The following is a 26616-nucleotide window of genomic DNA, read 5'->3' as shown; positions in this document are numbered from 1 at the left end:
GCAACAAATTGCTTCTTTCCTTCAAAAGATGGGGAACAGGTTGTACGCTGCTCTGACTGCAAGTATAACTTCCCCAGTTTTTTTCACAATATCACTCCCATTTACTTCCCCATTTACTCCTATCATAAAGTCAGAAGCAAGAAATTCTCATTAGCCACCTTTACATTTAAAAGCATGATACACATCCTGTGTTGCCAAAATCATCCTCCTAAAAGCTATGTCTTTCCTTGATCAGTCTTTACATTTAATGTCCCTCCCATTTTCTGACCTTAAGAGCTTCCATTCATATCTCCAAAAGGTTGGAAAGAAAATTGCTCTTTCAGAAGACAAAGTGTGCACATTTTTCTTTTTCCCTAAAAATCAAATAGCACCAAGAGTGATCCTGCCATTCACTGCTCCATTTGCTGCTACAAAGCAGTTCCAAGTGTTATGCTTACTTTTTCCTTTGGAGAAGCCCCCTGGTACTCAGGCTATTACACCCCTCCTTCCAAACGAAGGCAGAAACCAGGAGTGATCCCACCAAAATGCAAGGTTTGCTCTCGCTTTTTTTCCATGGTGAAGCTCCTCAGTACTTCAGCTTTTTGTGTTTCTCTTACCAGAGCGCAATGTTAATATTCAGGCAGAAGTCTTTAGCTGAGAATTGGGGTGAGATGATTTTTGCCTTTAAAGTCCAGCTGTCAGGTGGTTAATTCTGACTTAAAATGTGCATTTTCATCACTTCTTTTTTTCCTGCAAAAATAAAATGTGCTTTATGACCGCTAAATCCTAATAACGTTTCTAAAGACTTCATTCTAGACAGTTTACTACATTGTCTTTTAGTTGAAATCTTTCCATAGAATATCAGCTATGGGCAAACTAAATGCCTGATCACCACTTCTTAGAAATGCAAGAGATTAGATAACGGGATATCTGAAGAGGAAGAAAATATCTAAATGAAATTATTTGAAATTATTTTAATTCTTCCAATTGCTTTCACCCCTACTTCCTTTTGAATAGTTCCTGACGGCAGGAAATGAATTTCTTATCTGTAAATTGGGTTTCTAAAACAGATTCCCGCACATCGGCTTATTTTGCACTTGTTCCAGGAAAAGATCTGTATTAAGTTTTGTACGATGAGTGAAAAGTCCTTCTGGGCTCTGCATGAACAGCAGCCCGTGACCAAGAGGACCTGTTTCCATCTGTAGTGATCTTATCTCAAAGCCACAAGGAAAAGATGCCAAGCTTGACTTGAGAGCCTGCTTCACAGAGTCCAGTTATTGGTAAAGAAATTCACTTTTCCTTCATTGAGGTATTTCATTGTAACTGCAGTGGTGATTATTGTGTGTCTGCTGTGCAGTCCAATATCCCATGTCTTCAGAGCTCTTCAGGCAAACCAGAGATGTGGTCAGGGTCAGTGCAATCTTACCATGCGACAACAGAAGGCAAAGGTAAGCTGCTTTCTTTCATTTCAATCTAAATGCTAAGTGCACACAGAACTAAAACCTCATGTGTACACTTCTACCAAAGAGGTGCCAGCGGGGATGAGAGGCATGGTGAGATTTAGTCAAGCTCAGCACTTCTGCAGGGTCTCAGAGTAGGAACGAGCACAACACCTTCCCCCAGCAGCCCTGCCTCCATGCTGCTCTGCCTGTTCCTCCTTTGCTTGGGTGCTAAATTCAGTGGCAAATTCAAAAAGCAGTCAATGTTTGCATTTTCCATGATGAGAAGAGGAATCACAGCTAGCTGGAATCACTCCTCACTGAATATCTTTGGAAATTTGATACCCTTTCCCTATCAGAAATCTTTGGAAGCACATAAAAGTTACACAGCCCATGGATCCAGCTGCTACCCTGTGGGTTGCTGGTGGGGCTGGCAGCTTTGTTTGGGCTGGCTGCTACAGATAGAGCATGCTTACACCTCCCTGTTTGAGTTAATTGTTATTGATTTTTTCAAAAGTCAGTGCGCACATGTAATACAATATACAGCCAATCAAACCAGCAACTGCAGCAGCACAATAAAAAAGAACAAAATAAAAATCAAGAAGAAATAAACATAACCGGGAACCCTGGGAGATACATACAGACACACAGGTACATCAATACCTGTAACAGCTGAATTTACTTATAGCAAAGTCCAATTAAAGAGAAAATGTCAGTGCAAGCTATCCAAGTGGAAGTTGGGCTGTGTCACTCCTTTGTATGGGAGAGCTGCTGCAAAAAAGAGGAGGCTGAAAGATGCAGTGTGCTCAAATGGGATTCCTAGCCCGGGGCAATGAGTGTGCAGCAAGGGCACAGCAAACGTGGTCCACAGTCATAGGACACGAAATCAGCACATATTCCTAGTTCTGTATTTAGGTATGCAGGTAATGCAGAAGTCTGGTTATGTGGTACATCTTTGCTTTTGACTAATGAACACCAGGGCTATTTCCTCCCTGTCAGATTGTTCAGCCTCTGTTTCCCAAGCAGCAAAGTCCCCTGACAATGGTGCTGTATTTTTCATTATGATATTCTGCACATGCACTTTTACATGGAAACTTATTACTTTGTCCCTGAGGTTTTTGCTCTTCCCAGGCTTTTATTTCCTGCATCTTTCTGTCTTTATAAAACTAGCTGTGGTCTTCCATCCTCCCTCCTCTGCTCATATTTTCAGTCCTTCCTCTCTCTACTATCCTTACTTCTAAGATTTGGGTTTTCTTTCTGTGAGCCATCACACGCCATGCAACTCAAGTGTTTCACAGCCTTTTGGTACATCTGTTTGTAGAGTAGACAGAGGTATTTCCCCTAACTGATAGATGAGAGGCTAAGGTGTTCAAGTGTTGTGTGTTTAGATGCAGAAAAATCTGAGTCCGGTGCAGAGGTCATTGATTCAATTCTTTTATGGTCCTGGGTCTCAGCGATTCCATTGGGACCATAAAAAAGGAAACCTGGAGCAGGTCACCAAAGTATGGTGCAGTGGTGTCATCCTCCACTCTCACCTTTCTTTGGTTCCTTCCTTCTTCCACAGGCTTTTGTTCTTCCTTCCGCAAAAAAAAAAAAGTTGTTCTCACCATCCTCACCCCCTTCTTTCTCACCGCAGTTCTCCTTTATGCACTTACAATAAGAAGAACACATATTTGTAAGCTGTTTCATTTCTCCCCTTTAAAGAGAATGTGCAAGTGTGAAGAGGCCAAATGTTGGGTGGTACATTGGAGAAGGATTGGTTGCTCAGAAGTAATACTTATATGGCCCCTAAAACAAAACTTTGACAAGATAGACCAATGCACTGGGGACACTCTTCTTTCACAGAGACAAAATGAGTACTTCAGGGGATTAGACACCAAGCCCAGCTCCTCATTTATGTCAGATCTCCTGTTGTGTTGCAGAAGGGGATGGAGGCAAAGAGAAAGCAGAGAGATGTCAAGCCTTAGAGCATGAGCTTTAAGAGTGCTCTACTCAATTCTGTTCCACGTGAGATTTTGACATAAGTGAGGAGGTAGGGTTGATGTGCTCTGGTGTTCAGGTAGGCGGTGAATTGCTTTATCAGCTGTTTATGATTTTTGTTGTTTCTATACTTTGTGAATCTGTAAACAGGATAGAGAAAAAACATCTTTTCAATGGGTAGCAGTTGAAAGGAAGAGAAATATTTCACATCTGAGTGAAAGAGACAGGAAGATCCTGTGATGCTTAACAATAGGTGCTCCCTATATAGCTTTGGTCTTGCTTTTCTCATATATACAAAGCTCAGTGTACGTTTTGTGCATGAAAAGAAAAGAAAAAAAAGTCCAAATACAGCTGCATTGCATTACATGGATTCTTCAGGGTCCCCACGGGGCAGCCCCCCTTCTCAATAACAAATAATTGCCCAGGTGCTAGAAAACAGTTCTGGGAATGTGACTTGGCTCCATAAATCTCAAACATGAATAAAGCCTTCCCCAGGAGTGGGAAGTCACTGAGATTTGTCCCTCAGGAAGCCCTGGAAGTGGAGGGATCACCCATTACTGAGAAGGGAATTGCTGCCTGGTCTGAAGAAGCAATGGGAAGAGCGAAGAAGGTCTATTTCATACTTTTTGTTTGTTGAGCTTTATTGACCTGGACCTGAGTGTTTGTGGATGGACTGAAGTGGGGCAGAAAGCCCTTTGTGGGCATGGCTTTAGCATTTGGTGTCTGTGGCTGGCAGGAGACAAAATTTGCCCACAAATGTTACAGTATTTCTATACTTTGCTCAGATTTCTCCCTCCAAAATCACAGTGTAATAATCCAAATCCTTCACTAAAGACATTAGAATGTATTTTAAAAGCAGTGCAGTTTCATTGCAATATATTCCCTAATAGAATGATTTAAGTTAGTTGTTGATGTAATAACTGCAGCCACAGATGGACAGGACGAGGGCTTGGTGGAAGGCTTCAGAAGGGACTCAGTTGCTCCTGTCACGTACAGGGATAACAAGTTGATAACATTTCCAGAATTGACTTTGTTTTTGTCATCTAAAAGAAATCCCCTTGCCCATGATAAAGAGACTTCGGAGACCTCTGTATCAGATAATTACATTGTAACTGAGATAAGGATGTAATAAACTTAATCACATGCTGCAAGTGAGACCCATCACACAGGCAATGAAACTATGGATGCTCGGGCTGCAAAACCATACAGGTCACCCTGGACAACAGTGTTTATATATTCTATGTGACTTTATGAAAGTTTTAATAGGACAACAGGATAATCTGTGCCCATCTGTGTGAGAATCTCCCTTATTGGAGTAGAGGAGTGTGAAGGAGTCACTTTCTCCCCACACCACCTGCAAAGGGCATTGTTCTTGCATCCACCTGAGCCCAACTCACCTCCTGTGTATTGGGACTGCAGAACAGGCTGCAGAGTCAGCGATACACCCAGCCGACTGCACCAACATCTCAGTACAGAAGGCACCGGGAAATCCTTGTACATTAGCTTTGGGAAAATAGCCAAGGAAGGGCACCTTACATCTTAACAACCTGCTGTGCTAGGAGATGAATTTTGAGCCTGGACAAGGTACACAGATCTGGGTTTCACTTTTCTGCCCCAAGCTCCTGTGAAGCTGTGGGTGCTCTCTCTATTTCCAGCCGTAAAACATAATAGAGCCTCTTTCCTGCCTCCCAGGCATGCTGTGAGGATAATCATGCTGCAGAGATAGCATCTACTCAGGCATTGTGGTAGCTTCAGGGGACAGGTGGAGGGGGAATGTAGGAGCACCAGAGATAGAGAGCTGCGGGCACAGATGTTTGTGTGTGTCCTGTGGGCTGGTTGTGCATCCCGTGTGTTCACACTCACACAGACACACACAAAGCAAATATGGGCTGTCTGGTTATCTGCCCCATGGTGGCTTTATGGGCACCACCCACACAACCTACTCAGATAAGGGCAGCACATAAGGCAGTTTCTCAGCTTGTCTTTAAAATGTAACAAAATGAGGGATAAAGCTCTTCAACATTTTTGCTTTTCCCACTTTTGATGTATTTTGTATTTAAATATCAAGGCTTGCTTTTTTTTTGTTTTTACAAAATAAATTATGTACTCCCCCTAGTGTCAGAAACAGTATATAGGCTTAAACCACTTTTGATCAAGTGCTGCTATAAATGCTAAACTAAGGTTCAATATCATTTCTCCACATTTCAAGATTAATAAGTTATAGTAATAGGTAAAATTAACAGCTGCTCCAAATGCTGCTGTTCTGCCTCCTCAGTGCTGCACCCACAGAAAAGAAATATATTATTAAGCAGCAAAATAAAATAAGTGCTTGTCGAATTTGTAAAGGCAGGTCTTTGATTAGTGCTTTTTGTCACCCTTTTTAATTCTAGTTCCAAACTGCTGCTGAAAGGAAATGTATGAAAAGCCAAATTGCACAACAGAAATGTGCCAGAGCGGAGAGCTAGAATGGGAAGAAAATCCAGGAAAGGTCTGCTGAAATTCAGCAGAGAAGAACGAGAGTCTTCTCAGTACCTTCGGGTCTATTGCAGGTGCATGGGCTTTCCCAGATCTTCTTTTACTGTAAATTGCAAGCATTTGGAGCATGGTTCCTGTGGCTTTTAGAGTACTCTGAGCAAACGCATAAGGCAGCAAGCCCACCTGCTGAACCATTCAGCTGCAGAAGGTGCAATGTGCTCCCTGTCCAGTTTTCTATAAGCAGCATTGGGTCTTCCAACAAGCTCAGAGGAAGGGTAGGTGAGACAGCACTGCTGTCTCTCAGCAGAAAGAGGTCAAGCAGAATATCAGATGTCCACTGGGGTTTTCTTCTCTTATGCATGCTGTTTTTAAAACATGTCTAGAGGAAACACCCTCTGTTTTCCACTAATTGGAAAAAATAAATGGTCCTGGCAGCTGGCTGCCTGCAGAGATGCTGGCCTCCCTGCAAGTAAGGTTGCAGATGCACAGATCAGTACGTGAGCAGGGGAAGGTGGAAGTGAAAAGTGCCTGAGGAAAGTCAGCTCCAGGGGAGCTTCAGCCTCAGCTCCTGGCCCTAGTGAGCATTGCAGTGTTGAGGCACAGACAGGCACTTCTACTCTGAGGTGGTGAGTCTGGATGTCAGCCACTGCTGACCATTCACAAAGCTCCTTTTCTCCAGCCACCTGACCACTGATTATATGTGTCTAATTTTATCCAGCCACTTTGAAAGAACTATCATTACCTCTCGCCTAATCCTCGCTCCAGACATCCTGCTCTGGGCTGGCAGGACATCGGCAGTGCAGGGGATGCTTCAGACATGTATGGTGCGAGAACAGAGCTGCGGAGGGCCGGGTTGGGTGCCACATCCCTGGAGACACACAGTGGCTCCAGGTAGGCCTGCAGGAAGCTCAGGAGGTGCACCAGTGCTAATCTGGAATAACCAATCCATACAACTCTCAGCAGCTTCCAAGCCCAGCCTTGGGAACTAAAAGTAAACCATAGACTGTGATGCTGTTGATTTCCTAATAATATACAGGGCTGTGCCCTGAAAACTGTGTCACGGTGCAGCTTGCCTATCTTCTCAGCAGAGACGCTGCAAGCACAGCACTGTGCGACCCCCTCCACACACCATGAGGAGTGCCACTCACTTTTTAAGCGAGGGGGAAAACACCTTTTGCTGTTTTTCTCTTCATGGTGACAACAGCCAAAGCTTGGTCACTGGAAAATCTTCTGCATTTCTAGAAAAACATTACTGCAGCTTGGCCTGTTCAGAAGATTCTCCTGCCTACTCTTCCCCTGCTTGCTACAGCCAGGATGCATGCTGGACCACGCAGCAAGCAGAAAAAAATGCCCTTTTCCTGAAGATGAAACTGAGAAGTGATTTCTTTACCACAATCCCATCTCCCTTCAGCAGGCACTTGGCCCTTGAGCATTCTCTCTCTTTCAGTGCTTTCTTATTCCCCTAGTGATACACCCCAACTTGTTATTCAAGCTGCATCCAGTGCCATCTGAGCGTGTGTCTTTTTGCACCTTCCTGCTGCTGTCTCCCTGCCACACAGTCACACATTTTCAGCTGATGCTCTGCAGCTCACACTGAGTGATGCAAGCCTGCAGGCCCCTCCAGCTATATGGGTGTGTTTGTACTGCCGTGTCTTGCCATGTTTTGGGCGGTGGTATCTCCTGCTTTAACTACCTGGTTTCATGCAGATGTTCATAGGCTCCTTTATGTTAGTATAGCTTGTGTATGCCTGAGTAAAACTTAACCAATTCTTAGCAATACTTAGGTTATTTTAACTTAGGATTTTCTTCTCTTTCACTTAATAAATGACAAAACTAGTCAGAGATCTGTACAATACTACATCAGAATTTCACAGCTCTGTTACTTGGTCCAGGTCCAACAAGCAGCTGTGCAAGCTCACGTCTAAGACATTTTATTGCATATCCTTAATCTTATGGGGAATAACTTGGTGGGACGAACTTGGCAGAATGAGGATCTCAGCATGAGACTAGAAAGTAATCTGCTTCATTGTGCCAGGAATATCGTATCACTACCATTCCTTATCTCCACTAATTCACTGACACTCAGAAAGTCATTTATGAGAAAACAGTATCCAAAGGAGACCATCAACATTTTTCCAAATAATTCAAGATGATTCCCAGGATTCACATCATAGAGACCCTGAGGAACAGTGAGGGTCAGTAATGCCTGGTGGTTCACAGCTGCAGGCTCAGAAATAACAGCCAGAACGTGCAACAAGAGAAACTCTGTTTAGATGTAAGTATTAGGTTTTTCTTTACCGTCAAAAACTGGAACAGTTGTGCAATGTATGTAATGGAGATATTCCAAACTCAGCTGGAGAGGGCCTCAAGACTCCTTATCTATCTGAATCCTCTTTGAAAAGGAGATTAGATGAGATGATATCCAACGGTCTCCTCTAAAATGATGCTGTTATTCTGTGATTACATGCAATGAAGCTATACAGCCACCTTCCTGGTACTGGGACAAACGCTTTGCGTTGCATGGACATTAAAAGCCTTAACTAACACCTCCGTGCATTTGTATATTCCCTCTGATGTTCAGCCTTTACACTGCTGTTTTCCAACACACAGAGTAGGTGTTGTGCCCAGGTAAAAAATAACTCTTCTGTTATTGCCCCACTAGAGGGTGCTTTAGCAATATAAATCCTGAATACTTGATTTAATACTTCACGACAGTCATCAAACTAGAGAACTACTTTGCATATTGAAGACTACCAATTCTTTGGAGACAATCTAATTCAAACTGTGTGATAAAGAATCCAGTATGATGCATTTATGCTTGTGTGATAAGCATGCAAACACCACAAATAAATAGAAAATCACAGAATGCAATCACAGAATCTTTTCAGTTGGAAGGGACCTTTGGAAGACATGTGTTCCAACTCCCCTGCAATGAACAAGGACATCTACAGTACAGATCAGGTTGCTCAGAGCTCTGTCCAGCCAGACCTTGAATGTTTCCAGGGATGGGGCTTCCACCACACATTTGGTGGAATCTGTGCCAGAGGCCTTAAATGTTCTCTTCCAACTCAAACAATTCTACAATTCGATGATTTTATGACCCTAGGTACATAAGAGCAGAAAAAAGTTAGCTCTTGTCTTAGGAGTGGTTGCAGATGTCATGGACAATCTTTTCATGCTATGGAAAAGTGTGGTGTCACACAGGCAGATTTTTTGCTGATGCTGCTTTACCCAAGATCTTTTACTTACCCTTACCTTCTCAGCTGCTCAAACTCAACAGTGACCTGACATTTATCATCAAGCACATACGCAAGTAGTGGCTGAGGGATTATTCAGGTCCATTCTACTGTAGCTTTTGAAATGCATGACAGCAAGGTAATAAACCCATAGGCAGTTTTACTATAAGCTACAAATCTGTCATTCAGCCCCACAAGCAAAGCATTCTTCTATTACCACATAGTAGCCCTGGCTTAGCAGTAAGAAGCCAACAAAAAACAACCTTGGTTATGGACAGTTGTGAAAGCTTGTTCAAAATTAAACACCTAAATGTATATATACATATATATAATATGTGTATTTATGTATCTGTGTATAAGAGAAATGTAAAGAGATGGGTTGCATGGAAATAAGAACCTACTTTAGGTAATTAAAATCCCACTAGAAATCTTGGAGGGAAATGATTTTCCAGTGTTTGTCCTTTTCTTGAAGAAAGTATGTGGAGGACAGAAGGGTAAATTCCCTCCTCAGGCAGGAAGGCTGTAAGGCTTGGCCACAGCCCAGCCATCACCAGCACTTCTTTCACCTCAAGAAAGGGAAGGAAGAAAGGAAAGAAGCTCCCTAAACCTCATGCTGTTATGGGCGTATATAAAGGATGATAGTGCAGGGCTACAGCCATAAAAGCTCTGGAGTGAAACAAAATATAGCTCCCCACAGATAAAGGCAAACAGGTAATATTAACAGTTAGAATATATGAATATGACTAAGGCAAGAGTTGTCCAGACATGTAGCAAGGCAGGAAAATCATCTACTGATAATATCATGAAAAGTATCATCAGTTGTCACTAAAAGGGCCACCTGAGATCAGGCAGTCAACACAGTTAACATCAGCAGCTGAAAGCCAGGACGCAGGCTGCAGCCAGGACCAGGCAGACTGCCAGCGTTCATGCATCCCAGAGGCCCTCAGACCTGGGTGTCCATCCAGAAGTACTCAGCAGCATGCCAGGCTGTGGCTGCAGTTGTTAGTCAAGGGAGCACTGCTCAAGACATGCACTCTGGCTGACATGCTCCCATGAAGAGAAGGCCATTTTTCAGCCTATACAAAGCTCCCAGTCCAGCTCCCAGTTGCGTTATGTCCAGCAGGACAGAGGTGATGGCACAGAGACTGATGGCTTCAGGCTCTGCTGGGAAGTCACCCTGCAAATGAAGCCCAAAGCTGCCTGTGACTGTTCTGCAGAGCTTGAGTAATAAAAGAGGTTTTACAGCAGAGTGGTGTTGATGCTGTTGCTTTCTCTTAAAAAGGGGCAGAAAAAAAAAGGGGCAACAAAATTATTGAGTAGCCAGCTCCTTTTCCAAATTTGAAGGGAATAATTAAACTACTAAATCAAAACCTGAAGAAGATAAATGACAGACAATATGGGGTTTTTTTTAGGAATTAAGCATGGCAAATTCAATTCTTCCTATGGTAACAAGTCACGCTAATTTTGAGAAGATCACAACTGGCCCTGCTTTAGTACACCCCCATTGTCAGTAGCCTGTCTCTTCTGGCCTGGTACAACAAACTCATAAAAGAGAGCAAAATGTGTGCTAGCAGACATTTACAAGTGGCATACAGGTGGCTGGGGAACACATACTTAGACCATAGCTATCAATAGCTCCCAAACGGAAGGAATGTGTCGAGTGTGGTCTGTCCTCAATCTAGTACAATTCAATATTTTCATTAATGACTTGTATGATGAATTAAAAAGCATACTTTATTAAATTTTCAAGCAACACCAATGTTGGAAAGGCTGCAAGCAGGGAGGAGCACAGAAGGAGAATTTAAAACATTCTTGACAAATTAGGAAAATGGCTTGAAAGTAATAGGCAAAAATTCAATAAGGGCACACAAATCCCTATATTTATTTCTTCAAATGCAGGATGGAAAATGCCTGGCTAGGCAGCAATACTTCAGTAGAGCACTAAGCTTTTCAGTGAATCACAAACAGATTATGAGTCAACAACATCACATGGTTGCAAAATAAGCAAACAGCATCCTGGTGTACCTGAGGGAAAGTTCTGCCTCCGAGCCAGATGAAGAAAGGTCTGTCCATAAGCAGCACTAATAAACACTCAGTCTGGGACAGCACCAGTGATAGAGTCCTGGCCAACTGCAGAAGGACTGGAGGAAAACTGTGAGGGTGAAAAGAAGTCCGTAAAGCATGACCTATGTCATGAGAAGGGAGTGGAAAAACATGGGGCTGTTTAGTACAGAGAAGAGAAGGCTGAAGTGATGGACACAGAAGAACATCATGAAGTTCAGCAAAAGTAACTGCATAGTCCTGCATCTGGGGAGGGATAACACCATGCACCAGTACAGTGTGGGAGCTGACCTACTGGAAAGCAGACCTGCCTTGGTGAGCTCTCACACTCAAGGAGAAGTTGGGAGGTAACTGGAACGACAGGAACTTGTTGAACACACTGGAGAAGCTTAACCTGCCTCTCATCTCTGAAGGTGCTCATTCCTGACAGCACAAACGTCACTTTCCAGGATATAGATGTCCAAGAAAACTTTTCACTAAGCGTTGAGTCTTTCCCTACACTGCTTGTCCTAGTTGAGGAAAGGCTAGTAGAACAAAAGTATTTCATAACCAGATGATAATTTCAAATGCATAATTATCTATCAAGATACCATATGTCCTATCTTGCCTCTGAAAACAGGAAGAATCCTACTTTTTTTTTTTTATTTTCAGCATGCTAACGTAATCCCATCTGATAAAAAATAAGATCAATAATGGCAAGGAGTTATTTCCTATCTGTAGTTTCTTCACTAAGTAGATCTACTTTAAAACATTCACTTCAGGCACCTGCCATTTAGTAACCAAGAAACTACATTGGTCAAACTCTGCCAACACTGCAAAAACATTGCAGCCTCCCAAATTAGAGACCACTATAATTATCCTGAGGAGTTGACTGTGAGTGACAAAAATTACCACATTTTAAAGCCTGATTTCCTGTCAGCTGAGCCACAGCACAGCCTGTTTGGCCTAAATAATTTCATACACAAATAGATTATCTCCTAATTCACTTTGTTACACAGGCAGATGAAGTAGCCACCTCATCTGTGGGAAATTCTTAATATAAAGCAGTTCATTCATACAACAGGTTCAGCTTTAACAGGCACAAAGAGAGCAGAAAGTGAACTGATAGCGCCTTTTGGGATGCAAATCAAGGAATCCAGGAGTGCCTGGAAGAGACCCAAAGGGTGCTGTGGTTCGTAGAGAGACCTCTCCCAGGGCAGCTGGGTTGGGTACATGAGTACCCCTGGAGTGTGAGATGCTCTGGGGCATGAGTGTGGAAGAGGGGTTCATTTTAGCTCCTTTGGTCAAGCATAGTAGGAATTGATCTAAATAGAGCCAGGCATTTTGGAAGAGGAATCCATCTCTGCCAGCGTCCTTCATCACTTCTGCACGCATTCCCAATCACGATAGGCTGTAGCCTCACCTTTACTGGCAGAAAAGGATGTGCTGAGATTAGGTTCAGTTATGCCTGGGTAGGACAACCTCTCAATGAAAACAAAAACAAACAAACAAAATCACTGCATTCATTAGAGAAAGCTCAAAATGTGCTTTGAATATGGTTTAAATCTGTATATTCTAATCATACATGGAAACGTGTGTGGATCACGAGAGTCTACTGGTATATGGTTGGATCAGGGTAACACTACACATAGTTTATAAATACATGGATTACCTCAGGGACCTTGAACATGCTCCCTACAAGCAGGGAGGGAAATAACAGTTTTTCCTACTGCTGCAGACTGTGAGTGCAGCCTTTAAACATGTAAAATGGTGAAATCATTGCAATATTTTGTTTGATAAATGGTGGAATGGTATTGAAATATTTAAGCTATTGGTGGCAATATTTTATAGGGATGTATAAGTCGTGACCACTACTGGAGTGTGAAGAAAACAACATATGTCATTATTTTACCTTTTGCGTAAAGAAAAAAACACCAGAACCAATTATTTAACCTAGCTGCTGTATTTGATTGTGATTTCTATGCCTGTCAGATAGCAGTTAGCAGGACTATTAAAGTACATTAGCTCTCTGCTGGTGTTTAATGACAAACAGACACAGTCCATATTCATCAAGCAATTATTTATACCACAACCTTTCATAGAGCTGTGAATTACCCTTAGGACTTTTGCAGTGACTGATATTTCTAATAAACTGTTAATTTTGCTCCATGAATTGTTCACATTTTTAAGCTGGGAAACTAAAAACTGTGAAATTAAACCTACAATGCAAGCTGTGCAAATGGGATCTATGGGATTAGGACACAGTTTCAGGTCACTCTAATGCAATAAAAGTGCATCATTACAGCAGAAATTAGAGGTAGCTGCAGATATTAAAACAATAGACTTACCAGAACAAATACACGTGGCCTGCCAAGGCAAGGAATATACACATATTTCCACAGCCCTGCCACTGGGACAGGGCAGGAGGTTGCCTCTGCATCAGGTTTCTCCTCACAGCTCTGGAGGCAGCAACTCTATCACGCACTTCGCCCTTTTCCCTGCCAGCTCCCTGCCATCAGGATGATGCTGACATACACGCCCCAAAGATGCCTTGTGTTACCAACACACTTCTGCTGGGAATCAAACAATAAAATGGAAATTTGGGGGCCAGGCCACACAACTTCTTAGTAAGGCCAAATATCCTCTGATGCTAGTGGAGGTGTTGTTCCAGAGAGAAGCATATGTTTCCGACAGATCTGGCTCCTGTCACAGTGCACATGTCCCAGATCTGAAACTTAGGCTTCTTTGGCTCTGTCAAGGAGCCCGATTTTACACGGTACTTCACAAACAGCGTTATGGATGGGCATCTGGTGAGCTTATCACAAGGGCCACGGAACTTAATTTCCTACATTAAGACACCTAAGCACATTAAGAAAAATATAATCTGTCCCTAAATGACTGGAGTATCTTTGCCTCATTTCTAGAGGTGACAGAGGCCCTGCAGGCTCCATCAGCCTGTGGAGAGGTATCTATCTCCTTCCACCTGGGTTTCCCTGAGGTCAGCCAGCAAGAGCCTCCAAAATGCCAACTGCCATGAAATGCTATTGGTGCCTTACTCCATATGCAGTAATTAAGCCCTGTAGGAGCCCAAGTGTGTCTGAAACTCAACAAACATTTGGCTTTAATGCTGGAGCCACAGAAGGGACTGATGCTGGCTGTCACAGTCATGGTGGTGATGCTCCCATACATCTTTCTTACTAAACGCAATTTCCTGCCCATAGAGGGCTGGATAATATACCAGTGTAATTAAAAACTGAGTACTTATTATTTAGCCAAAAGCATTAGAATGGATCTTCATATAATAAATTCTTACATTCCTCTATAAGGAGCCAAAACCATAATAACAAGAAAATCCGTCTCTACTGCTACATTGAAGGCCAGAACAATTTTTCAGGAACAAGGATCAACTCCCAAAAAGAGAGTTCAGCAGAGAAACACTGATCTTACAGCTTTGAACAAGAACCTTATCATTTGTGTTTCTCATGTTTTGTATCTTGACAATTTTCTCTTCCTCAGCAATGTGTAGCACTGGAAAGCCACATCATTATGTGCTTTCTAAATGGATTTTCTTCTCAATACATAGAATATGACTTATTTAGCAAAACCCTTTAAATTTTGATGCAGAGCATTAAAATGCAGCTTATCTGTAGCTTATTCAGTAGAAACTCATTTCTTTTCTTACCTGTTGCCTTGTCACTATTGAGATTTCAGACTAGGAATATCCTAGTCTGTATTTAGACAGCACCAGGCACCAGGGTTTCCTGTGTGCTGAGCTGAAATAAAAGCTAAATAATTCATTTGAAGTCTATGACTGCTTTTGAGAAAAGTCTTTGATCCCCCAAAATATAGTATGAAGTAGGGTTCTTATTTTGTTTTGCTTGATGCCACCTAGCATCCTGGAAAAGGACAGAAGATCCTGATTCACCATATCATGGAAAGGCCAAATGTATTTTATCTACATTCACTAAAAACCTTCAAGGAGAAAGGCAACTGACAGAAAGCACCAATTCCATCTGCTCCTGCTCACATAATGGCTTTAGCATGGCACTTATTGGTGAGATAGTGGCAGAGTTCGCTGACTACCACATTGCAAGCAACATGCAATCCTGAAAATAATTCAGTAATGTTTTTCCTTCCAGTGCATACACCAGGAAAAAATTAGAGAACCATGATAAATACCATAAAACCCAGCTGCTATGTTTTTCTGCTGCCCACAGAGAAAAGTTGTAATTGTCCGTCCCCCCCCCCCCCCCCCAAGCACTTTTGTACAACCCTATGTCTCAAAATCTAATATTGCCTCAGGTCCTGTCTCCCAGGAAAGTACCAATAGGAGCTTGCTAGAAAGTACAGTATATGGCAGATTTCTGTCAAAAAGAAAAATCCTAATATGCTTTCAAGGCTGCAGTGATTCTAGTTTTGGGAAAGAAAAGAACAATTACAGTACATGTGGTTTTGGAGGTAACTGGAAAAGATTAATACTTCTGCCCTACAGTTAATGGAGTGGTATACTCCAGTTAAGAGTACAGTAAAAAGCAATTGTTTTGTGATTGCTTCGTGAAATACAGGATGAAGTGACAAAGAGGGAAAAGATTTCTCACTTTGAAATGACTCAGGAGGATGAGGAAGTGAGTGGCTTCTTGTAACTTCAGCTGCCAGTGCTACTTTTAAGTAACAGAGGCTTTGTGGTCTTCCTAGGGCATTTTTTAAATCGTCAACAGCATAGATGTTTGTGGACACAAATGTCAACGTCTGTCTACCTAATGTAACTCAACTTTCCAGGAAGTCAGGCATTTGCCATTTAGTTTTCACAGCAATTAATGAGCAGTTAGATAAGAACACTCCTGGCTGCCTCTCTGCAGAGAAGCAGGGACTTCATGACTCCGCTTGCCTCTTACTATCTAAGGGCCACACCAACAATCAGCTGCAATCACAGCAGGCAAGAGTCACTTTCTAAGCAGCAGCTGTTAGGTAACGCCATCTTCCAGATAATTCAGCAGTTGAACTATGTATTCTCTGAGGCTGGTTGTCATATAGGTGCTCAGTTCTATGTTTCATAGGCCCAGAAAAGTCTTTGTTTTAGTAAATGGATGAGAGTGCAACCATGCAAAGAATCTTAAGGAGAGGTAAAGACCAGTCTTTGAGCAACAGGCACCCACCAGATGGCAGAAACATCCCTGACAGATTGGCACCCACAGTTTACCCATCCTGAAGGCTGGTTGGCCCAAGAGGAGGTGTGCCCTTTACAACAGAATCCCAAGGTTGAAAAGGACCTACAAGATCAACTAGTCCAACTGTCCTTCTATTACCACTGCTACCACAGGCATTTGATCAGCTACTCAGAGCCACATAAGAAGCAACACGTCCCCACTGTTAATCAACATTAGAAGCAGCACAGCTTGAGGAATGACAGGCTCTACATAATACATGAATTTGAAAAGTGACATATGCATCGTCAGTAGTGTGAGAAAATTAGCATTTGTGCTGATTGGGCATTTTTGCAGAAGAAAAATGTGACCTTCCTGTGATCCAGCAACAGGCAGATGTCTCACTGTAAAGTCAGAAAAATACTGCAAAGGGAAAAAAAACCAACAACAGAGAGAACACTGAAGGCAGAATTATAGGATTTATAAAGGTGCTGACGACGTATGAAGGATTGCTAGTTCAAATGTACTAAATATCAGCCCTGAGAGAAAAGAAACAATACTAAATCTGTAAATTAATATATAAATGTCATGGGTGAAGTAGAGAATCATAAGATCAACACAAAATGACCTGAGGGATTCAGACACACTTCACAAATACCAGCTCTCGCAGTAGCACTATTATACAGAGGAATAGCCTTACCTCCGTCCTGTAGCTGGGGCAGTGGAAGTCTCCAGTAGCAGTGGTCTGTAGTCGTCCTCCTGAGCATCAGGCATGTGACTGCCATGTCACCTGTGCAGACACCAAGTCACTTTTCAGTAAAAGAGATTCACGGTGACGATTTTCTTCATTTAGGCATCTCATTTACATTCTTAATGACACCTACTGAATCTCAACCTAAACGGCTTTCCATTTAGCAATAGAATCATGGGGGTATTACAAAGAACTCAGAAGTCTCTGCCTCAAATAATTTGTTTGTTATTTCTTCCTACATAAAAGCTTTCATTTTTTTTTAAATTTTTTTCATAACCATGTTTCTCAGCAGAATACAAAACTGGCAGATATATTTGACATTCAGTTCTTCTCTATCACTACTGTACAGACCACCTGTTGCAATTACTCATGCAAAATTAGAAGAATGTTTTACACATGTGCTACCAATTTCTGACTTTTCATGAAGTTTTGGGTGTGAAGGGTTGGTTTGTCAGAGAAAGGGTAAGAGTTGAGAAATTTATTTATTTTTTTTTTTTTTTGCTTTTAGTTACTAACTTCAAATTAAATGGAAATGAACAGGGACCAGCCCCCAGTGCACTTCCAATCTACTCATCTCAGACCTGCAGAGAAAATAAATACACCTCTGCTCCTTCTGCCAAGGAGGCCACCTAAGCGAAGGCCAGGTACCATGACTTCAGCAGTGAAGAGGGGAGCATCACTCCGAGCACAGACTACTGTGTGGTAGATGATCTCTACTGCTTTCCTGCTATCGGCAGAGTTGCCCTGGAACCACTCAGTCTCTTTTCTTCTTTTATTAGCAGTAACTGTAGTGGTAATATGGAAGGAACATCAGGTTCCTTCCAAAACACAATTCAGAGCATTGTTTCTAAGCCTAACAAAAAAAATTTGATGGCAGGAGCATTAAAGCCAATTTAAAGCACAAAAGAGCCTTCCCGAAGCTTTCAGTAAAATAAAAAACATCTCAGACAGATGCTCATAAAGCTAGAGGTACAACAGAGAGGTAAAAAGGGGATTGAGAATGCTTTATTCTCTGCAATAAGGTAGGGTTTAAGTCTGGGCATGAGATTGTGCTGCACTGCCACTTTCCCCCTTTACACAACCCGGTTTTATTGCTTTGATACTATTTGCATGAGTGGTTCTTCTACTTTCTGTTCCACCTTTAAAAGAGCGTTTTCCCTATCGAGGACTGAAGACTCCACTTTAGAAACTGAAGCTTTCAAACAGCATATTTTCACAAATATATATATATATATATTATTCCTGTAAAAATCAAGGGATTTGGTTCATTTTATAGGTTAAGAAATATACAGGCTTTAGGAATTCAAGTATGCTGTGTAAGACATAGCACTTTGTAAAGACTTGACCCAAAGGTCAAAGAAGTTAAGGAAAACCTTCTATCAGGTAATCCAGTTTGGAAATCAAGACTAAATATTATTATTTCTAAAATGTTCTGGAATGACTTGAAATAATTAAAATGGACATTTTAAAATAATAATGAATAATTTGGAGATAGGGAGAATATATAGGAATAACAGAATTATTCCAAACCTAAGTTATACAACAAATACAATAACCTCTAAATAGGATGGTGCCTCGAGTCATTAATTATAGCCAGACACAAGCACTGAGAAACTTATTTAAAGAACTCCCCAACCTTGTCTGAGATTTTTTCCTCACTGGTGAAAATTATGTCCTATTTTGGAGTAATTTTGTGGTTCATCAATTCATTTCATTTACACAATTCAAGAGTCATTGAAAGCAAAAACATTTGAATGGACTGCTTCATCCACAAGCAAAAAGCATCACACTCCATTTTCAGCCTCCTTGGCCATCTGGTCTCTCACCAGCAGATCACTTTCAATTTTTACAGGCCACAGTGATAAAAAAAAAAAATCATTTGGGGAATAGAGAAAAATATAATTAATTACTGTGACTTAAACTACTTCTTTTCCACATGGAGGACACTGATTTTTTAATTAACATTTTGTTTGATTGTTCTGAAGGGCAGGAGAGATTATTATCTAGACTTAATTACAGCACTATCCCAACCAGAAATGTTTACAAATTGCTGAACTGATGCAATACCTTTGTCTAGCGCGCAAGTTTGTCACTCCTAATTAATGTTCCTTGGAAAAGGATGCCAAAACAAAGCTTACAACAGTAACGACACAGGCATTAGGCACTAACAGGGGATCACATAATTGCCTCTATAAAGCTGGTATGACAGAACACTATGCCACTTTCTGCTCCTTTGTGACCAGCATTCACAAAGCAATTTCTCCATCAGAGAGCCAGATGGAAGAGAGGCCTGTGTGTATGTGTGCTGCAGAACATCAGCTCTGCAACAAAAAAGCCTTCAACAAATGCAATGCATAGAGGAGTCATCCTGACACACTCAGGAATTGCTTTGCGTTACCTGTACCAAGGGGCCAAAATCCCCTGCCTGTAACAAAAGGCTGTGAACAGCCCCAGACTGGAGAAAACGTGGTGGGAAATCTTAACAGTATGCGTAAATAACGGCAATGAGGACAGAGCCAGGCTCTTTTCGGTAGTGGCAAGTGCCTGGACAAGAGGCACTGGGCACAAACTAGAACACAGGAGGTTCCCTCTGACCATCTGGAAGCACTTCTATGTGTGGGTGACAGAGCAGAGGCATGGGGAGCCCAGAGAGGCTGGAGATGGGCCTGGGCATCCTGCTCTGGGTGAGGTTGGGCCAGATGGAACAGAGGTCTGTGACAACCTAAACACCCTTTGATTCTGTGAGAATTACAGAATCAGAGAATGCCTTGGACTGACAGGGACCTTAAAGATCATCTAGTTCCAACCCTTTACCACAGACAGTTGCCAACCACTAGATCAGTCTCTAGATCTGGTTGCCCAGGGCCTCATCCAACCAAGCATGTTGGCCACTGGGCTGGCATAAACAACCGGCACCAGCCAGGCCTCAGTGCCACCTTGCTACACCTCGTGATGTCCTGCAGGCTGTGAAGTACATTAACACCCTCCAGTAGTGCTCTTTGCAGTTTGCAGATAGGTGAAGAATGATCACTTCAGTGCTGAGCACTGACCTTACTGGATATCCAGTGAAACCAAGGCAGAAGCAAGGCTCCAGTCAGGCCTACCGCATACCCTCTGTCTTCAGGGAGCTGGGCAGAGGCCGTGTGGGGGTTTGAGGTGCCCCCAAGAGGCACAGCTGAAGTCAGGTGGGTTTCTTTATGAACCCCCTTCACAGCTTTAGTACAGCACTTCTGGAAAGAACTGATTAGACATCGTAACTTGATTTCAAGTACTGAGTTTAGACAGTGATCTAAAGATAGCAATGGTTACAGGGCTCTGTGGCATATCAAAGTTAAGCAAGGCAGAAAGGATATTTTTGTTAACAATCAATATTATGACAAAGAGGTTAACCAGAAAGAGAGTGACGAAGTGCTGTACAGCCCAGTGGAGCAGCAATGTGGTTTATAATCTGATTCCCTTCAGGGAAAGGGAACAAAATGATGAAGTGATCTTTGAAAATATTAAGACCTATGGTCTGGCTTCCTAGAATAATGGGATTGTTATTTATCCTACATATCATGAATATCTTCTTTGACCCTTAAAAAACAGCTACTCAAAACATTAAAGGTAAAAAATAAGAAACAGAAGTCATTAAGAGAGTACACCTGTAGGTAAGGGAAGGAAGGGAGGAAGGAGAATCTAAGGAATAAGAAGTTGGAAGTAGGTTGCTTTTTACAGCCTTTCTCCAGGACTGCTGATCATTTGCCCCCTCACTTTCTGCTGCCAAACAAGAACTCCTCCCTACACCTGCAAGATCAGCACAGGGAAGAAAGGTGGGATCCAGACAAACAGGACCACCATAAAGCAAGTAAAAGAAGCAAAGGTTTACTAGACTGGAAGTACGTGAGCCTTAATTACAATATATATGTGTGCACATAGTATATGTAAGCACATATGCACATGTGTAAATCAGTACATGCATATATAAAAATATGCTTGCATGCCTGCAAATCTACCCACACAGAGCACATTGAGATGATCAGCACTTGTTACAGTTGATGGAAAGACTATTGTAGTGAAAATAGGAAAAGAAACAAACAAGGAAAGAAAGCTCACCTGTATCTGAAGATCTAGGTTCACAAGAAAGACTCCACTGAGGAGGGATCTCCAGAAGGGATCCTTCCTAGGGGCAGTCAGCCCTTAAATGGGGTCTAGGAGAGGTGCAGCCAGGCTCTACCCCTTCTGGTCACACAGCTGAATCGCCTTCACCTGTGCTCCATGGCTGACTCAGTGCTTGCCTCAGGTGGTCAATCAGAGGCTCAGGCCGTGACTCAACAGTTTCAATACAGTACTTAACAAAAAATTCTTGTTAGAGAGGTTGTTACACAGCATAGTAAAGTTACATGGTCACAAAAAGAGGGTTCCTGGTTTTCTTTAAGACCATTTAAGATACGCAGTTTTCTCAAAAAGAGATTTCTGGTTTTGTTGGCACTCTGATTCACTGTTCTGATATTGTGGCGGATGGCTTCATTAGCACAAATCAGCCATGTTTTCTCTTATTATGCTCTAAACCAGCTGTCTCCAGGCTGTGTTTAAGCTGATCAATAGACGATCATCTTTGTTTACAAACCTCTCAACTGATTTCACCTAGTGTTCACTCTAGTGGAAGAACACATGCACGCCTTTCTCCACTATTGTTTTTAAATGCCTGTTTACTTAAAGGTAGTTTCAAGATGATTTGCTAAGATTCATTCAATTCCCTCTAGACTACTACAGCTCTGGCAAGCCGAGCTCCTGCATAACCCTCTCTGCCTTTCCATTGTGGAAAACGGTGCACAGTTCAGCAGAGGCAAACCCTTCAGCATGCTTTTGTTTCAGTTGAAAAGAATGGTTTGGGTTACTATGTCAATGAGGGAATCAGAGAGCCCCTTGTCGCACCAGGCCATAGCCATACACTGAGGAGGAAGCTAGGAGCTGTCTGCATGCTTCCCACGCACTACGTACAATACAGTGTACCTGAGGCATGGCTGCAGGAGGGCTGTGGGCTGCTTCACCTCAGTGCAGCACATTCATCTCTCCTCCGCTTACACCAGATTAGCTTAAATAGCATTAGCTGTGGGAAGTGGCCTGCCCCAGTTCTATCAAAGGAAGTAGAGAACTCATTCTGTGCAAATGTAGGGTTGCTTTCCTGGGCTACCAGTGTGCACCTGGATTTCAGCAGATTTAAATAGCGGTTTATGGATGGATGAATCATGCTGATTCAGGTTTCATCCAGATGTTCATGATTGGGAATAAGTGTACTTTCATCCAGATGTTCATGATTGGGAATAAGTGTACTTTAAACAAAAAGAACCCTGTCAATATTGCAACTGTAGCAGGTGACCACACTGGTTTTCAACAGCACCTGGAGACTTCTATTTCCTAACCTAGAGTGTAGCTTTAACTGAGTGAAGGTGAGATGTAATTCTGATGCTGCACTGTGATTCACATACACTTTAGTAAAATAACCTATTTGCCTTTTAGATTGCAACTCCTGGTTTTGTTTCTTTCCATTCATTTTTTCTTCTGTTTTTCTATTTTTCCCTTCCTTTGGTGCATTCTCTCCTCAGTGTTTCACTGCAGGGTGCTGTGCCAGTTATTGTGCCAAGTGCCAATAAAATTCCGGCAGTAATTCAATCACACTCACTATGCACATCATCTTAAAAAAATATATATATATATATATAAATTGTGATTGAAAAATCAGAAATTTGGTTACGCCAACAGCAAATATCAGATTCTTGTCTTTGGAAGGGAGTGGGAAAGGACACAAAGGCTATTTGGGAAAGTGCAATTATTCAAATACATTTATAGAAGACAGATCTTTCCCCCCACCACCCACCTCCTGGAAAACAAAGCATCTCGAGCTCAGCTTGTCAGTACCACAGTCACTGCTGACAGTGCAGATTACCGCTGTGGAACCTGAGGCTGTTTTAAGGAGTTCTGCTCAAAAGCCCAAAATAGCTGGCAGCTGGCGTCACCCGCTGCAGGGGGCTGAGCAGCAGCAGTGAATGGAGGCAGCCCAAGGCTCACAGGTGGGGCTGTGCCGCAACGGACACCAGTGTGTTTCCTCTACAGACAGTGGTGCACTCAAATATTTAATCACAGACAGACTGCAATTTGTATTTTCAGCTTATTTCAAGGAAAACAGCTTAAACGGACCTGAAGGGGACTTCAGAATGGTGCAGCTATTGGCTGTGACAGTTTCCTGACAGCACAGATGTTTCCTCCTGGCATTAGCTGGCTGCGGGTAGCCCTGAGCAAAGGACTGCCTTGAGATAGCCCTGCTTGGGACCGCTGGGGCCAGAGCCTGGCACATCCAGCACAATACATGGCCCTGGGCTATGGGCAAATGGTTTTGTGATCAGTGGAAGTGCTTGTGGTGCTCACGTGGGGTGGCTGTTGGTGGAGGGAAAAGGCTCCCGGCTTTGCTTCAGCACAGCTCCAGCATGGGGATTGAACGCAGCTTCTCTTCAAAATGTAAAGCTGTTGAGAAAATGTCAGAAAATGACAGCTCGGTGACCACATTTTTCAGTCTTAACTGGCAAGTGAAAAGAAACATTAATTGTGTGTTTATGTCATCGCCTCCCACAGCTGACTGTTGCAGAATGCAGCTTAAGGTGGCATTAAAATGTAAGGTGGGTGTTATAATTTGCCTGAAGTACTTTAGCAGTTTTTAGTTTTTGTTCCAAAAGCAATCTGAAAATTCTATCTGCCGTTCTACCCATGTCCCTGTAAATCACCTACATCCTCTGCTATGGAGCTTAGTGCATGATCATAGAAACATAGGGTTGAAAAGGACCGTAAAGATCATCTGGTTTCAACTCCCCTGCTATGTGCAGGGTTGCCAACCACTAGACCAGGCTGCCCAGAGCCATATTCAGCCTGGCCTTGAATGCCTCCGGGGATGGGACATCCATGATGCTTGTTGGTCTGTGTAAGGAACTCATCAAAAAGCAGAAACTTGCTTGATTCTCCTAAAAGAGTCATGTTTCTGGTCTAGTAGAAACCCAGATATTTTTTGCTGCCTCAAAATAGTTCTTCCCAGGCTGGAGTGTGCCTCTGCCCACAGCACCAGGATGCTATGGCTGCACAGCCCAACACTGCCAGTGCCACCCTGAGTGTTGGAGGGTGCCCAGAGCAGCTCACAGCAAACCGAGTGCCACCAAGTTCATTTCCCCCTGTGAATCATCACTCCTGGCTGATGTAGGAAAAAGCTGTGCCTGCAAAGCAGAAAACTTAATAGGTCGAGGCATTCTCCAAGTGTTTCCCTCAAATCTTTTCCCTGAACAGCATAGAAGAAATATCCCATTCCTTTCTTGAGGGGTGTAAGCAAAGTGAGTAAATCTGACAAAATATGCCATCCATTCCCTGAGCAGTGAGGTATAACCCAGATCCTGTTAGCATCACTTACAGTAATGTTACCAGCAAAAATGCTCAGGTTAAGCTCCAGGCTGTGTGAACAGTGTGCGCTTTTTGTCCAAAGAGGCAGGTGGTAACAGGGGAATTTGGAAACATCCTGTTTCGTATAAGCATATAGACAATTAAACCCAATTACCTGGTACCAATATATACTCCTCACTGCATAGCGATAGGGAGAGAGCCTTCCCCAAGGATCCCCAGGTGCTGCCTGTCAGTGCTGAGCCAGCTGAATGATGGGCATCTATTACAGCCACGTCGAGTGGTGCTAAATTTGCTTTTGGCTTTCTGCTAGGCTGCATTTCCCCATTTCACTGATTGTGTGGAAGCAATATCCTCTTTAACAATTCCACAGCAAGTGAGCCACAGGTGTGTGGTCTTTCTTTAAATAATTCCCACCCCAGGAAATGCTGTGTCTCTTCTGTGTTTCACCCTGCCTCTTTGAAATCCCAACTCCTGCAGGTCCTCTGGGGGCTCAGGTCAGTGAGGGGTGACCGAGTGCTGCCCATCACTAGTAAAATTTTAAAGGGAGAGAGCACAAATATGTAAGTGAAATTTCAGTCTGTCATTCCTGAAACTGGAAGACCTAAGAGGCTAAGAGGCTCTTTTCAAGAATACCTAAACCCATTCCATCAGGGGAGGTGTTTTGAGAAGGGTCTCTCACACTGTTGAAGCCTTTAGGCTTGCACAGGAGATCTCCACAGCATGCAATGCAGCTTCGTGCCCATTAGGGTCCAGAAGAATGCTGAGTATTTGAAGGCATGTAAAATGATCATGAAGTGGCTTTTACATGCCAGTACAGACCTTTATTTGGAGGCATTTCTTCATCACAAATGTGTTTCCAATGCCATTTATGTTATAGCACAGTGAGAGGTCAGCTTTATACTTTATACTCCTCTCCTGAGCTATATTTTTTCAAGTCAGCATTTATTAGAGCAGAGATGGAAAGAAAGCAGGGTCTTTTACACTGAGCCTGCACAGGATTAAAGAAACTGCTTATCTAGACAGAGAGAATTGCCACAAGACTCACAAATGGTCTACTGAATTTCTTACTGTGGCTCTGTTAGTGGGCTACACTAAATAGACTCAGAGGAATAAACTCCCTGAGATGTACCAATATGTTTTTACATCCTCTTGCCGATTGACTGAATGATCCCACTGGGGTGTATTCTTTACTTTACTGTTCAAAATTATTTTAGTAAACAAAACAGTAACATGGAGGAAGAAAAAGAGAAAAAATCCCATTACTTTATATATCATCTTAGCATGGAAACCAGCTGCATGAGACCCAAGAAGAAAGAACTGCTCTTTACAGATAGGTCACTTCCCACCATAGTGAAAAGGGGCCAACAAAGGTCCCTAATTTCTGCTTGATGTAGCACACAAAACACCACTCACCCAAGATCCAAGATAAAAGCCTCCACAACCCCCTTAAAAATCTTGTTAATTCATTCATTTCTGATACTTCCAAATGACAAGGTTTCTATCCAATTTAGGTTTGACTCATGTTATCTAATTAGATCAATTAAGGCAAATTATCATCACACTGCAAGTTTGACAGGGTTGTAGTCAAATCTCTGAGCAGAGCTATTGGATGTGAAGTAAGGTACTTAAAATTTAAAGACTATGGCTGTAGTATACAAACCTTTGTGACTGGCAGAATCACACAATCAACCCTTCCAAGTGAGGTTGAGCAGAAGAGACATTGGTCCAGGTAAGTGCAATGCCTACCAGCCTGCTTTGGAAATAGCCACCCAGCTGGTAAAGAAAGGAGAAACGTCCATTGAAGGTACCTTAACTAACTTTTAACACAGAAGTTTACCTGTGTATCCTCAGGTGCACTTCAAAAGGAAGGACTTGCACTTCTGCACGCGTGGCTGTTCTGCACAGCTGACGTATCTGTGTGACCTGGTATATCAACAGTCAACATCCCTTGGGAAAGCTTTGAAGATTTGGATTGGTTCCCTGATTGAATGATGTAAGGGTGGAAAACAGACCATGGAGAGACGGAGGTGAGACAGAGAGAATAAGCAGTGACTGAGTGCCTGGAGTTTCCCTCTGAACACCAGAGGAAAATGTGGAGCACCTGGTCAGGCAAACCATACTTCAGAAGATTTAAAAATAGTGTCTCATTA

At 42.6% G+C, this 26616-nt stretch overlaps 1 long non-coding RNA gene across 1 annotated transcript; it reads right to left on the bottom strand.

The window, feature by feature from the left end:
• Positions 1 to 9255: 9255 nt before the first annotated feature.
• LOC125696027 (uncharacterized) lies at positions 9256 to 21223 on the bottom strand. Its single transcript, XR_007378169.1, has 4 exons — positions 21140 to 21223; positions 16994 to 17083; positions 11135 to 11261; positions 9256 to 10286 (listed from the first exon to the last, which is right to left on the bottom strand). It is a non-coding gene; the product is annotated as an uncharacterized LOC125696027 (long non-coding RNA).
• Positions 21224 to 26616: the final 5393 nt, after the last annotated feature.

This window comes from Lagopus muta, chromosome 7, assembly GCF_023343835.1.
Source record: "Lagopus muta isolate bLagMut1 chromosome 7, bLagMut1 primary, whole genome shotgun sequence".
NCBI lineage: Eukaryota > Metazoa > Chordata > Aves > Galliformes > Phasianidae > Lagopus > Lagopus muta.
The sequence above is the reverse complement of the archived record's forward strand: the minus strand, read 5'-3'. Positions and strand labels throughout refer to the sequence as shown.